This window comes from Lytechinus variegatus, chromosome 16 (genome assembly GCF_018143015.1).
Source record: "Lytechinus variegatus isolate NC3 chromosome 16, Lvar_3.0, whole genome shotgun sequence".
Taxonomy (NCBI): domain Eukaryota; kingdom Metazoa; phylum Echinodermata; class Echinoidea; order Temnopleuroida; family Toxopneustidae; genus Lytechinus; species Lytechinus variegatus.
Genome location: NC_054755.1, coordinates 9738524 through 9747020, shown reverse-complemented (window position 1 = coordinate 9747020; position 8497 = coordinate 9738524). Strand labels below are relative to the sequence as shown.

The 8497-nt window shown below is 36.2% G+C and overlaps 1 non-coding gene across 1 annotated transcript; it reads left to right on the top strand.

The window, feature by feature from the left end:
* Positions 1 to 8020: 8020 nt before the first annotated feature.
* Positions 8021 to 8092, top strand: TRNAE-CUC. The gene has a single exon. It is a non-coding gene; the product is annotated as a tRNA-Glu (tRNA).
* Positions 8093 to 8497: the final 405 nt, after the last annotated feature.

Sequence of the window (8497 nt, the reverse complement as noted above, 5' to 3'; positions counted from 1 at the left end):
TGAAACTATATTTTCATGAATTTGCCAGTGCAAGAACTCCTGTTCTGGTTTCAGTGTTATTTAAAATATGTACGCTGAAGTTGATCCGTCTCCAAGATGGACATTTTCTCTTCAATTATGACCCTCTCAAAGCAAGAAAAATGGCTCTTGTAAAAATAATCTTTGGGTTAAATGTTTGACAAGGCGAAATGGAAATAAAGTTTTGCATGTCTTGCCTTCTATATTGTTTGAATGATTAAAATTCCTTTATCTTTCTTTTCTATGATTGTTAGAAGTTATGTTTTCATTGTCAATCTTTCCCCCTGTGCTGCCCCCCCCCCCCAATTATTTCCCTTTGCATGTCTTCAAGCAAAACTTCTTTGTTCCTTTATTTTTGCCTCTGGCTTAGCTTCAAAATATTTCCTGTATCCTTGTAATTGAACTTCTATTTATTATCCTCATTTGTGTTTCATATATGTAGATATTTATACTGTCAAAATCTTAATGTTTGACATGTATAGTAAGAAGAAACAGATTATTTTATGTGATGATTATATCTTAGATATATTTTTTTTTTTTTTTTTTAATTTAGAAACTCTTGGTTTCTTGTTGTAATGTGAAGCCTTAATTTTACTTCAGCTTATGGCTTTGTTACAAAAACAAACCCTTTGTACCAATTTTATGTATTTAAAAGTATGGTTATGTTCCATGGTAATGGTAGCATTGATGCTACATGAATTCCTGCATATGGGACTAGTCATTTACAATGTGTATTTGTGGGGCCTTTACATCCTACTCTTCACAACAATAGATACTAAGTACATGTATCAACATCAATACAATTAAGAGGTTCCTTTCAGAAAGAAATTGGTGTTTCTTTTAGAAATAAATTAGTTTGAATCATATACCAGTGTTTTATAACAGGCTGTTGTAAAGGATTGCTTTTTACTGATTTATTTTAATTTCCTTTCATTTATTACCCTGGGTGCTGGGTAGTCTGCTGGGCTAACTCTTCACTCTAGTTAAGGTTCTGAATGTGCAGCTTACTCATGCCTTGTGTACTGAAGGCTTTCTCACTCAACAGCAAGTTTTGTATGTGCTAGTCTTTGCGTGGAGGCACACTTGTTGAGCAGAGTTCCAATCAGGGTCTGTGCCTGCAGACTAGGTGCTGGGTGCCAAGTCACTCCAGTAAAGGGGCTGTCATGCCTTGATGATTTAGCCAGTATATACCAAGGAACTTATGGCAAGTTGTTATATCATTTGATTCTCTTTCTTGATGTTAAGAATTTGAATTCTCAATATCAAGAATTCATTTTGTGTGTGTAAAAAATAGCAATTCGATGGAGAAAAAAAAATGGGATTAAAAGATGAACAGCTTGTCATACGGCATAAGCTGGCTAGATTTCCAGGGCCCTGTTAAAACAAAGCTTAGCGACGAATAACACATGAAAGAACACTTCTGATTGGTCGGTATTTTTATACCAAATGCACATGTAAAATTGATCTTCATTGGTCAGTTCATTTAGCGATTGATCGCTAATTTTTGTGTTAAGGGGCCCAGGGTTCAGTAACACAAGGGTTAGTGTTCGATCATATGCTTGATTTTCACGATTGATTGTACATTGTATACAATGCAGTCAATCATTAAAAAATGTTCTACAATCATTCCTAAGTTTTGTGTTGCAGGCCACAGGTGTGACATTTCCTGAACTTGTTTGTAATGAATGAATTGATATACTGGGAATCCAATCTTTCTAATGACAAATTCATTGTCGGGTCATATCTTTCAAACGTCAAAGGTTATTTTTGAAATGCATAGAAAAAAATTGAATATTTGGAATGAACTGATGGGAAATAAGGATTGTCCTCTTTTATCTGTAAGCACCTAAAATTGAAAGGGCCCTGTATCACATACTTCATTAATTCATCATGGGACTGGTTTCTACAATTGATTTCACTGATATTGTATGTGGTCAATTTTATGAATAAGCCCTGCTATCGATCACTAAGCTTCATGTGACAGGGCTTGGATGATTTCATTCACACTCGCGCAATTCTTGTATGCCACAGAACCAGTTTGCATATTTTCTGTGAATGACTTCTCTGGTGCGAATTCACAATGAAGCCCTGTTTACATGGGGCACACTAAATTGTTCTAGAGGTTCCTCATAGCATACAATTCATTGTTCATGTGTGAACAAGGCTTTTAAATTTCCTGTTATGTCAGAACATAGGCGCATAATTAATAAATTAATAAGACATAAAAATCTAGCATTTTTCAAGCAAGATTAAGCATCGATATTGATTAGAAAATGAAGTTTAGGTGATTAAATTTACCAGAACTTCTCTTTTATATGCTTCTTGATTTTATATAGATGACATAGATACTGCTTCATTTTTATTATTTTTTTTTGTAATCACATTGCAGCTTATTCACTGGGTGAACATTTGCATCCTTTTTTTTTCATTTTCGTTTTCAATTTTGTTACGAATGTGTCTCAAATTCTGATGTATACACAAACTTTCAGTTCGTCATCGGACTTCAATATATCAAACAGTTTCTTCATTTTTGTGCAAGTCTAGACCAGAACTACATCACCCAAAACTTGGCGATTGATCAATTTATTGATTTTTAAGATCAAATTTCACATAACTTATCACCGTAATCAAATCCTAAAAATCTGTGAAATGATCGATCACCAAGCTTTGATGTGCAGGGCTCAGTTCTCTGGTTGGTACACATGTTTCTTAGTTTGATAATAATAAGATTGAAGCTCTAAGTAAAAGATGACTTTATATTTATTATTGTAGCAAAGACCGCATGCTTCGAAGTGAAGAGGGATCAAATTTTGTAAGAGATGTTAGGTGAAATGTGTTCGCAAGGAGAGTCGGCGGACAGAGCATATTTTTGAAGTGTGTAGAAGATCAGATGTAATCAACTCTTTAATTTGTCAATTAACTCTCTGTAACTGGTTAAGGTACGGTCACAGATGATACATTGCCATACAAATGCAGTGTAATATGTAAATCTGTAATGTAATATTCATATACATTACAAACTGATACAAGTGTGATTATGTATTTGGGTCTCGCTTTTTCTGAGGCTACGTTGGATTTGAGAAAAGAATGGTCCACTAAGCGTACAATTTCTTACAAGTGGACAGCAGATATTTGTACTATCCTTATTATTAACATTAAATGTTTTTAAGATATGTGCGAATGTGAAGAATTTGAGGGGGAAAAAGAATTATACAGAGAATGTACAAGTATAAAACGCATGGTGTTCAATTGAATAAACTGTAAATGTGTTCCACTTTATGAGAAACATGCATGACTTGTACAGTGTTATCTTTTTTTAAACCTTGTGTTGATGTCTTGGGCTTGTATTCTGTATTCTGAAGTCGGTTTGAAGTTCTGGTTTAACTGTGAATACCGGTAGCCATTTTTGGCACTACTCTTTTTATTAGTACATGTTCAATTTATCAGCTCATGATATTCAAATCAATCTTTGTTTGGGAATGTTAACTGAAAGTTTTAAAAAAAAATCCATAATGAAAGCAAGGGGGAAACAAGATAGTAAACATAATAGATTTAGGAAATTTATACCAAATTTGGATTTTGGGGTCTTCCAAATTAAATTTTAGTACAGAGTTAGAACTTTGTTCAAGTTTAAGTGGACTTCAGAATATGAGTCATGATTACCTTCCTAACAACAATTATTCAGTTCCAAGTTGGGGGGGGGGGCTGGTATATCTCAAGCTCTATCAGGCATTCTTAATCACATATCCTAAATCAAATTGTAATGTTTTTTGCCATGTGTTTTCGTTCAACTCTCTCTGCCCGTCTGTCTCCCTCTATTCGCCATTGTGATTTGTTGTTTGTTCATTTTATTGAGAAGATTAGGGCCCAAATTCTTACAAACTCAGTAGGCCTAGGATCCCAATCACCTTTTAGGCTTAACCCTAAAATGGCCTGGGGGTTGAATCAACCCCCTCAACATTTTCTGCGATCATTCCGCCGCGCGAAATTTTTTGACCGCGCCACTCACAGGGTTTATACTTTTAAGTCTTGCGCATCTTTTGAGACCATATTTACGACACCCGGGGACGCGGTTCCGAAATTACGCAACATTTCGTAAGTGCATGTCAGACCAAAAATATATCCAAAACGTGAATTTGTGTACAAAGTCAATGCAAATTGAGTTTTCTCATAAAGATATGATCATTATTACTTTAAACAGCTGAAATCAATTGATTTTAGCATAATTATGCTTCAAAAGGTTTGTGCAACAAATTTGGTGAAAAAACAAAAGGTTGAAAAACAGAAATACATAAGAAATTCATAAAACAATAAAATACATAAGAAATTGATTTCCAAAACGATTTTTTTTTCAATTGCGATTGTTAAGAATGCTACAAAGAATATTTTTATCAAAAGTTAGCATTCTAGGAGCTTTATTTAGTGACTGAAGCCAGTGCGTTGTGTGTAAACGTCTCTCCCATGTTTCATAGATGCAGGCTATGTTACAATGGAAAACACTCCGTCCCTCGGATAGGACGTTAAATGGAGGCCCCGTGTAGAGGAGAGTCACCACCTTTGCACGTTAAGAACCCACTGCACTATTCGTATAAGAGTAGGGGGTAACCCCGGTGTAGTGGTCCACCTGCATTCCCCCCAATCAGTTATATCGGGAGGAGAGACCTGCGGGTCACAGTGATTCAGTTCGCTTTTCGCTAGCTCCCAGGCACAGGTGACGCCAAACAAATAATAATAATAATTAGAGCAAAAAGTATGATTTATGCATAATTTATATGAAATAAAATCTCATTTTGGAAAGTTTTACCATACAGCCTTGTGGATTACATCGCACACTACCAGCGTGCAAATTTTTGCGGCGATCGGCGGCCGAGATGTCGGGAAGGGGGTGTTGAATCACCCCCCACAGAACAGCCCAAAAAGCCCGGCCTAGTTAGGGTTAATAGCTCGTGATCAACTCGAATGGCCTCTCCCATTTTAGTCATTTCTATGAGCGATCACACTTTCAAATGAAGATCGGGTAACTAGAATAGTACGCCAGTGATCAAGTGTGGAGATCTTTGTGCGCTTTGGGCACAATGGCTATTATTTGGGCTACTGTCAAATCGGGCGGATCCAAGTGGGGCTTGGGGCATTTTGGTACAGAAAAAAACTGACAAACCAAACAACCTACAAAATGGAGGTCAATGTGTTCCAGGACAAACCGCAGGTAAAACAAAAGAAAACGAAAAAGGTTTTCACTACAAAATGGTGGTCATTGTGCTCTAGGGGGCTCCATAGACAAATTTAATTGCCAAGCAATATTAAAACTGAAGAAAAAAAAGGAAAAAGGTTTTCACTAAATGAATATGGAGGTCGTGTTCCCGGGAGATCCAGGACAAATTTGACAAGCAAAATAATTGTAACCATGCACGACATTCTGAAAAAATATTTGCTGTGGCTCTCAAAGCTTTAGGGGGGGGGCACGGGTATAGCCATCATAGTGGGCGACCATCAGCTCGATGATAACAGGGATAACAGCCAGTATATAGCAGGATCAGTATTTTTCATCATTTCAGTGCCCAGAAGAGTTTTGAAATTGTATACGCATTGAAATTTGGGGATTTAATCTTTCCTTCAGCCAAGGTAGGGGATTTTTTTTTTGCCTAGCTGCAAATAATCAGGGTATGACTATATATACTTTCCATATTACCGTTCTATGATACTCTACTGGATGCAAATCTTATGATGTAACAGACAAGTTAAGAGAGAGATGGAGAAAAGAATGAAAGAGAGCAACGAACGTTTCTGAGGCAGAGATAAGGGCGTAACTAGTCTGCCATCACAGACTCGACTCGACACTTTAACCGATTTTGCTATGTAAAGTACAGAATAGACTCTTAACTTTTTCTCTCTCCTTCCTGTCTTTCTCTCTCTCTGTCAAATACCTGTAAGACGCATTCACAGTACATATACATTAGACTCTGTATTATGCACTATGCAAAATTGCGAATTGTAAAAACTAACGGTTTGTGTTTATATAGCGATCGCAACGGGTTCGCGTTTAACACATTTCCTATTCTGCCAACACACAAAATGGGCAAAATTCATTGAGCCAGTGTATCAACATTTCAAATCCTTTTTTCATAAAATGTTACGATCATTTTCTATTATATCTAAACTTCTTATTTCTAGTCAATTTACTCACATTTGCATCGCCAAAATGTTGTTTTTAAGGCCGTTTTCGAGAGCACCACCTGTCCGTCGTCACACGATGGAAGTCGCCATTTTGGAAAATATGACTCCAGAACCGGGTTAATCTTGCAAGTTACTTTTACTTGTTAATGCCCTCTAGGGGCATCAAATAACCATGTGTTATGTATCATTAAAATCGGCAGACTTTCTTCTACAAGTTAGTGACAATTTCAGTTCAATGTCGGCAATGTTTTTCGTTACAAAAAGGAGTTTTTTGGACACTTAAGGTAAATCATGTTTCTATTTTCTTACTTCAAAGCCGTATAAACAGAAAATTTCCCAGGGAACAGTCAAATATCAGATATAAATTAATTCTTTGAAGTGTATTTGTATCAGAAAATCTAATTTTGATATATAAGAATGTGTCGCATAGCTGCGCAAGAGGCGAATGCAAGCCCATGTTGTGCCGCCTAGAGTGTGATTTTGGTGCCATGGCTGACCGAAAGGAGTGAGTGGGCGTGGTGGCCATGGGTGTGGTACTTGATGCATGTATGTTATTGTTAAACCCATTGAAATTAGTTGTAGGTGATAAGTTGTGCATTTGATTTCTGCATGAATTATGTGTATTGATGATAAATTAATGATAATTTCAACTTAATATTTCAAGAAAAAAAAACAGGCGGGAATTAAAGCATGTTTAATTCCAGTCTCATTTTTTTTTCATGGTGTACAGGCGCAGACCATGCATTGACTGCTGCCTGGTACTGGTATTAAAATTAATAGATACATGACTATATCTATATTCTGTTGTTTTGTGTCATCATATCAATAAGCTGTCTCATCAATTCACATGATGTACACAATAATGGGTCCCTGTTTTATTATGTTTACTAGGAGGGAGATTATTTTGTAAATGTGATTTTAAATGTAGTAGAAATTCAGATAATGTCAGAGACTTGCTTTTTAACTTTATATATTCCAATATATTTAATGTTAATATATTCTATAATTCTAAGCAGTGGAGTACATTTCTAGCTACTGTTGCAGCTCCAGCTGTCTGATCTCGCATTCTCGGATCTGCAAACAAGTTTGAGACATCATGGTAATTATACAGAATACAGAGTGAACATGGACAGAAAGAAAAAAAATTACTTGCAAAACTTAATTTTCTACTTTTGAATGATATAAATCTTACAGATACCGGGAAGTATAGTGGGACATTCATTTTTATTTTCTGATTAAAGTCTGTTGAGGAATGAGACCCCCAAGAGTTGATTAATTTTTTTAACAACGCAAAGCGTCCCATGCACTTCTCTTGTCTTATTCTAATTTGTTATCTTTCTTCTTGTATACTATATTTTCACAAATAGAAGCTGTTTGAATAAGAAAAATATGAAGGTAACACAGCCATGCTCTACAAGATCACCTCTTGTGTTGCATTTTAGTCAAATTAACTTAGTAACCTACATGAAAAAAAGTATGGAAGTTTCTTAGATCTACAAGTACCTGTAGATCTGCCACCCAATGGGTACTTGTCTTGGGTGGCAGAAAAGTTCCGCGTATAGCGTCCCTTTAAGAGGCCATATCTTCAGTTATGGTGCTCCAATTGTAATTTGGTCTTCACCATTGAATTTGTCTTGAAAAAACCTTTCAAGTGATGTATAATTTGTCTGTATTTAAAAAAAAGAAAAAAATCATGTAATATAGCTAGTTTATAGACTAGCGCGTAATCGAGATGGGGAGAGAGAACGTTAAAAAGACAGTTGGTGGCGCTATTGAAAATAATGGCCTACACTATAATATAATAGTTTGCAACATTGCCATCGCGAAATCCCATATGGTCTAGTGGTTAGGATCCGGCGCTCTCACCGCCGTGGCCCGGGTTCGATTCCCGGTGTGGGAAGGTGTACATTTTTTTAGGAGGGGGGGATAGATTTCAAAGAGTGATTGAAACTTGTTATTATTTTTTTTAAGCCATAGCGTTGGTCTCCGTTTCTCTTACTCTTCTTAGTATAGTATAATCACTGTGGCAACGTTATTTATTCATTTTCAAATTTTAGCATGTTTATAGGCTACAAAAGCCAAAAAGGAGAAAACTGCCAAAATCAACCAATGCTACGAACATAACTCTACTTTCCAGCAGGCTCCTTTTCAATTCATTTACGATGTACTTTGTATTTTCTAATTTGAAATATTATTACGCTTAATTGTATCGGTCAATCGAATTCTTATTTTCTCTCACATAATGGACATCCCTTTCTCATTCTCTCTCGCTACACACCGGCCGTCTCTCTCATCGCAAAGGCTC